This window comes from Triticum aestivum, chromosome 7D (genome assembly GCF_018294505.1).
Source record: "Triticum aestivum cultivar Chinese Spring chromosome 7D, IWGSC CS RefSeq v2.1, whole genome shotgun sequence".
In the NCBI taxonomy this organism is placed as follows: domain Eukaryota; kingdom Viridiplantae; phylum Streptophyta; class Magnoliopsida; order Poales; family Poaceae; genus Triticum; species Triticum aestivum.
The window spans coordinates 544,251,769-544,258,829 of NC_057814.1; positions in this window are offsets into that span (position 1 = coordinate 544,251,769).

A 7,061-nucleotide genomic window follows, 5' to 3' on the forward strand; every position below is an offset into this window, starting at 1 on the left:
GAGCAATCCGCGGAGAGGGAAGTGTTCAGATACTTCTCCACCACAAAAAACTATGAAAAATTACCATCAGTCCTATAGCACATGTGCCCATGTCGTGTAAAAAACTCATAATTTTATCGCGCTCCGAGTATTTAATAATATTCACACCGCATCGTCACCGCAGAACGTCTACTACTGTGTCATCGCCGTCCGTGAGGGGGGCCACACCCCGGAGACGCGTGCCGCCTCATCGGACATGCCACCACACCGTACGATATGTATGAGGGCCCGGTGGGATGCTCCAGTGGCATTGCTACCCCCCGAGGGCCCTCGTCGCGCCTAACCCTGTAGCGTTTGACCATGGGATCTAGCCCTTTGACTTTGCACGGACGGGCTTTGACCAGTGGAACTCTCCACCCGGTTGTCTTAGGTCAGCCCATAGGAACACTTTGGAGCAACATCTGGGCCAAAGCCACAGCAAGACCCCATCCGTGTAGACCCGACGCGTCCGTTTCCCCCTCCAGGTGCCGGCGGCTGCGCCGTCCGTGAGGGGGGCACACCCCGGAGACGCATGCCGGGCGTTTGCAACCGCCACAACACTTCCAGACTTGTGAGAGGATTTGGCGGCATGTGCTAGCCCCCGGAGTCCGCGGCCACAGTCGTAGACACGCGAAGAGCAATCCGCGGAGAGGGAAGTGTTCAGATACTTCTCCACCACAAAAAACTATGAAAAATTACCATCAGTCCTATAGCACATGTGCCCATGTCGTGTAAAAAACTCATAATTTTATCGCGCTCCGAGTATTTAATAATATTCACACCACATCGTTACCGCAGAACGTCTACTACTGTGTCATCGCCGTCCGTGAGGGGGGCCACACCCCGGAGACGCGTGCCGCCTCATCGGACATGCCACCACACCGTACGATATGTATGAGGGCCCGGTGGGATGCTCCAGTGGCATTGCTACCCCCCGAGGGCCCTCGTCCCGCCTAACCCTGTAGCGTTTGACCACGGGATCTAGCCCTTTGACTTTGCACGGACGGGCTTTGACCAGTGGAACTCTCCACCCGGTTGTGTTAGGTCAGCCCATAGGAACACTTTGGAGCAACATCTGGGCCAAAGCCACAGCAAGACCCCATCCGTGTAGACCCGACGCGTCCGTTTCCCCCTCCAGGTGCCGGCGGCGGCGCCGTCCGTGAGGGGGGCACACCCCGGAGACGCGTGCCGGGCGTTTGCAACCGCCACAACACTTCCAGACTTCTGAAAGGATTTGGCGGCATGTGCTAGCCCCCGGAGTCCGCGGCCACAGTCGTAGACGCGCGAAGAGCAATCCGCGGAGAGGGAAGTGTTCAGATACTTCTCCACCACAAAAAACTATGAAAAATTACCATCAGTCCTATAGCACATGTGCCCATGTCGTGTAAAAAACTCATAATTTTATCGCGCTCCGAGTATTTAATAATATTCACACCGCATCGTTACCGCAGAACGTCTACTACTGTGTCATCACCGTCCGTGAGGGGGGCCACACCCCGGAGACGCGTGCCGCCTCATCGGACATGCCACCACACCGTACGATATGTATGAGGGCCCGGTGGGATGCTCCAGTGGCATTGCTACCCCCCGAGGGCACTCGTCTCGCCTAACCCTGTAGCGTTTGACCACGGGATCTAGCCCTTTGACTTTGCACGGACGGGCTTTGACCAGTGGAACTCTCCACCCGGTTGTGTTAGGTCAGCCCATAGGAACACTTTGGAGCAACAATTGGGCCAAAGCCACAGCAAGACCCCATCCGTTTCCCCCTCCAGGTGCCGGCGGCTGCGCCGTCCGTGAGGGCGGCACACCCCGGAGACGCATGCCGGGCGTTTGCAACCGCCACAACACTTCCAGACTTGTGAGAGGATTTGGCGGCATGTGCTAGCCCCCGGAGTCCGCGGCCACAGTCGTAGACACGCGAAGAGCAATCCGCGGAGAGGGAAGTGTTCAGATACTTCTCCACCACCAAAAACTATGAAAAATTACCATCAGTCCTATAGCACATGTGCCCATGTCGTGTAAAAAACTCATAATTTTATCGCGCTCCGAGTATTTAATAATATTCACACCGCATCGTTACCGCAGAACGTCTACTACTGTGTCATCGCCGTCCGTGAGGGGGGCCACACCCCGGAGACGCGTGCCGCCTCATCGGACATGCCACCACACCGTACGATATGTATGAGGGCCCGGTGGGATGCTCCAGTGGCATTGCTACCCCCCGAGGGCCCTCGTCGCGCCTAACCCTGTAGCGTTTGACCACGGGATCTAGCCCTTTGACTTTGCACGGACGGGCTTTGACCAGTGGAACTCTCCACCCGGTTGTGTTAGGTCAGCCCATAGGAACACTTTGGAGCAACATCTGGGCCAAAGCCACAGCAAGACCCCATCCGTGTAGACCCGACGCGTCCGTTTCCCCCTCCAGGTGCCGGCGGCTGCGCCGTCCGTGAGGGGGGCACACCCCGGAGACGCATGCCGGGCGTTTGCAACCGCCACAACACTTCCAGACTTGTGAGAGGATTTGGCGGCATGTGCTAGCCCCCGGAGTCCGCGGCCACAGTCGTAGACACGCGAAGAGCAATCCGCGGAGAGGGAAGTGTTCAGATACTTCTCCACCACAAAAAACTATGAAAAATTACCATCAGTCCTATAGCACATGTGCCCATGTCGTGTAAAAAACTCATAATTTTATCGCGCTCCGAGTATTTAATAATATTCACACCGCATCGTTACCGCAGAACGTCTACTACTGTGTCATCGCCGTCCGTGAGGGGGGCCACACCCCGGAGACGCGTGCCGCCTCATCGGACATGCCACCACACCGTACGATATGTATGAGGGCCCGGTGGGATGCTCCAGTGGCATTGCTACCCCCCGAGGGCACTCGTCTCGCCTAACCCTGTAGTGTTTGACCACGGGATCTAGCCCTTTGACTTTGCACGGACGGGCTTTGACCAGTGGAACTCTCCACCCGGTTGTGTTAGGTCAGCCCATAGGAACACTTTGGAGCAACATCTGGGCCAAAGCCACAGCAAGACCCCATCCGTGTAGACCCGACGCGTCCGTTTCCCCCTCCAGGTGCCGGCGGCGGCGCCGTCCGTGAGGGGGGCACACCCCAGAGACGCATGCCGGGCGTTTGCAACCGCCACAACACTTCCAGACTTGTGAAAGGATTTGGCGGCATGTGCTAGCCCCCGGAGTCCGCGGCCACAGTCGTAGACGCGCGAAGAGCAATCCGCGGAGAGGGAAGTGTTCAGATACTTCTCCACCACAAAAAACTATGAAAAATTACCATCAGTCCTATAACACATGTGCCCACGTCGTGTAAAAAACTCATAATTTTATCGCGCTCCGAGTATTTAATAATATTCACACCGCATCGTTACCGCAGAACGTCTACTACTTTGTCATCGCCGTCCGTGAGGGGGGCCACACCCCGAAGACGCGTGCCGCCTCTTCGGACATGCCACCACACCGTACGATATGTATGAGGGCCCGGTGGGATGCTCCAGTGGCATTGCTACCCCCCGAGGGCCCTCGTCCCGCCTAACCCTGTAGCGTTTGACCACGGGATCTAGCCCTTTGACTTTGCACGGACGGGCTTTGACCAGTGGAACTCTCCACCCGGTTGTGTTAGGTCAGCCCATAGGAACACTTTGGAGCAACATCTGGGCCAAAGCCACAGCAAGACCCCATCCGTGTAGACTCGACGCGTCCGTTTCCCCCTCCAGGTGCCGGCGGCTGCGCCGTCCGTGAGGGGGGCACACCCCGGAGACGCATGCCGGGCGTTTGTAACCGCCACAACCCTTCCAGACTTGTGAGAGGATTTGGCGGCATGTGCTAGCCCCCGGAGTCCGCGGCCACAGTCGTAGACACGCGAAGAGCAATCCGCGGAGAGGGAAGTGTTCAGATACTTCTCCACCACAAAAAACTATGAAAAATTACCATCAGTCCTATAGCACATGTGCCCACGTCGTGTAAAAAACTCATAATTTTATCGCGCTCCGAGTATTTAATAATATTCACACCGCATCATCGCTGCAGAACGTCCACTACTTTGTCATCGCCGTCCGTGAGGGGGGCCACACCCCGGAGACGCGTGCCGCCTCTTCGGACATGCCACCACACCGTACGATATGTATGAGGGCCCGGTGGGATGCTCCAGTGGCATTGCTACCCCCCGAGGGCCCTCGTCCCGCCTAACCCTGTAGCGTTTGACCACGGGATCTAGCCCTTTGACTTTGCACGGACAGGCTTTGACCAGTGGAACTCTCCACCTGGCTGTGTTAGGTCAGCCCATAGGAACACTTTGGAGCAACATCTGGGCCAAAGCCACAAAAAGACCCCATCCGTGTAGACCCGACGCGTCCGTTTCCCCCCTCCAGGTGCCGGCGGCGGCGCCGTCCGTGAGGGGGGCACACCCCGGAGACGCGTGCCGGGCGTTTGCAACCGCCACAACACTTCCAGACTTGTGAAAGGATTTGGCGGCATGTGCTAGCCCCCAGAGGCCACCGGCCACAGTCGTAGACGCGCGAAGAGCAATCCTCGGAGGGGGGAGTGTTCAGATACTTATCGATCACCAAAAACTATGAAAAATTACAATCAGTCCTATAGCACATGTGCCCACGTCGTGTAAAAAACTCATGATTTTATCGCTCTCCAAGTATTTAATAATATTCATGCCGCATCGTTACCGCAGAACGTCTACTATTGTGTCATCGCCGTCCGTGAGGGGGGCCACACCCCGGAGACGCGTGCCGCCTCATCGGACATGCCACCACACTGTACGATATGTATGACGGCCCGGTGGGATGCTCCAGTGGCATTGCTACCCCCCGAGGGCCCTCGTCCCGGCTAACCCTGTAGCGTTTGACCACGGGATCTAGCCGTTTGACTTTGCACGGACGGGCTTTGACCAGTGGAACTCTCCACCCGGTTGTGTTAGGTCAGCCCATAGGAACACTTTGGAGCAACGTCTGGGCCAAAGCCACAGCAAGACCCCATCCGTGTAGACCCGACGCGTCCGTTTCCCCCTCCAGGTGCCGGCGGCTGCGCCGTCCGTGAGGGGGGCACACCCCGGAGACGCATGCCGGGCGTTTGCAACCGCCACAACACTTCCAGACTTGTGAGAGGATTTGGCGGCATGTGCTAGCCCCCGGAGTCCGCGGCCACAGTCGTAGACACGCGAAGAGCAATCCGCGGAGAGGGAAGTGTTCAGATACTTCTCCACCACAAAAAACTATGAAAAATTACCATCAGTCCTATAGCACATGTGCCCACGTCGTGTAAAAAACTCATAATTTTATCGCGCTCCGAGTATTTAATAATATTCACACCGCATCATTGACGCAGAACGTCTACTACTTTGTCATCGCCGTCCGTGAGGGGGGCCACACCCCGAAGACGCGTGCCGCCTCTTCGGACATGCCACCACACCGTACGATATGTATGAGGGCCCGGTGGGATGCTCCAGTGGCATTGCTACCCCCCGAGGGCCCTCGTCCCGCCTAACCCTGTAGCGTTTGACCACGGGATCTAGCCCTTTGACTTTGCACGGACGGGCTTTGACCAGTGGAACTCTCCACCCGGTTGTGTTAGGTCAGCCCATAGGAACACTTTGGAGCAACATCTGGGCCAAAGCCACAGCAAGACCCCATCCGTGTAGACCCGACGCGTCCGTTTCCCCCTCCAGGTGCCGGCGGCTGCGCCGTCCGTGAGGGGGGCACACCCCGGAGACGCATGCCGGGCGTTTGCAACCGCCACAACCCTTCCAGACTTGTGAGAGGATTTGGCGGCATGTGCTAGCCCCCGGAGTCCGCGGCCACAGTCGTAGACACGCGAAGAGCAATCCGCGGAGAGGGAAGTGTTCAGATACTTCTCCACCACAAAAAACTTTGAAAAATTACCATCAGTCCTATAGCACATGTGCCCACGTCGTGTAAAAAACTCATAATTTTATCGCGCTCCGAGTATTTAATAATATTCACACCGCATCATCGCCGCAGAACGTCCACTACTTTGTCATCGCCGTCCGTGAGGGGGGCCACACCCCGGAGACGCGTGCCGCCTCTTCGGACATGCCACCACACCGTACGATATGTATGAGGGCCCGGTGGGATGCTCCAGTGGCATTGCTACCCCCCGAGGGCCCTCGTCCCGCCTAACCCTGTAGCGTTTGACCACGGGATCTAGGCCTTTGACTTTGCACGGACAGGCTTTGACCAGTGGAACACTCCACCCGGTTGTGTTAGGTCAGCCCATAGGAACACTTTGGAGCAACATCTGGGCCAAAGCCACAAAATGACCCCATCCGTGTAGACCCGACGCGTCCGTTTCCCCCCTCCAGGTGCCGGCGGCGGCGCCGTCCGTGAGGGGGGCACACCCCGGAGACGCGTGCCGGGCGTTTGCAACCGCCACAACACTTCCAGACTTGTGAAAGGATTTGGCGGCATGTGCTAGCCCCCAGAGGCCACCGGCCACAGTCGTAGACGCGCGAAGAGCAATCCTCGGAGAGGGAAGTGTTCAGATACTTATCGATCACCAAAAACTATGAAAAATTACAATCAGTCCTATAGCACATGTGCCCACGTCGTGTAAAAAACTCATGATTTTATCGCTCTCCAAGTATTTAATAATATTCATGCCGCATCGTTACCGCAGAACGTCTACTATTGTGTCATCGCCGTACGTGAGGGGGGCCACACCCCGGAGACGCGTGCCGCCTCATCGGACATGCCACCACACTGTACGATATGTATGCGGGCCCGGTGGGATGCTCCAGTGGCATTGCTACCCCCCGAGGGCCCTCGTCCCGGCTAACCCTGTAGCGTTTGACCACGGGATCTAGCCGTTTGACTTTGCACGGACGGGCTTTGACCAGTGGAACTCTCCACCCGGTTGTGTTAGGTCAGCCCATAGGAACACTTTGGAGCAACATCTGGGCCAAAGCCACAGCAAGACCCCATCCGTGTAGACCCGACGCGTCCGTTTCCCCCTCCAGGTGCCGGCTGCTGCGCCGTCCGTGAGGGGGGCACACCCCGGAG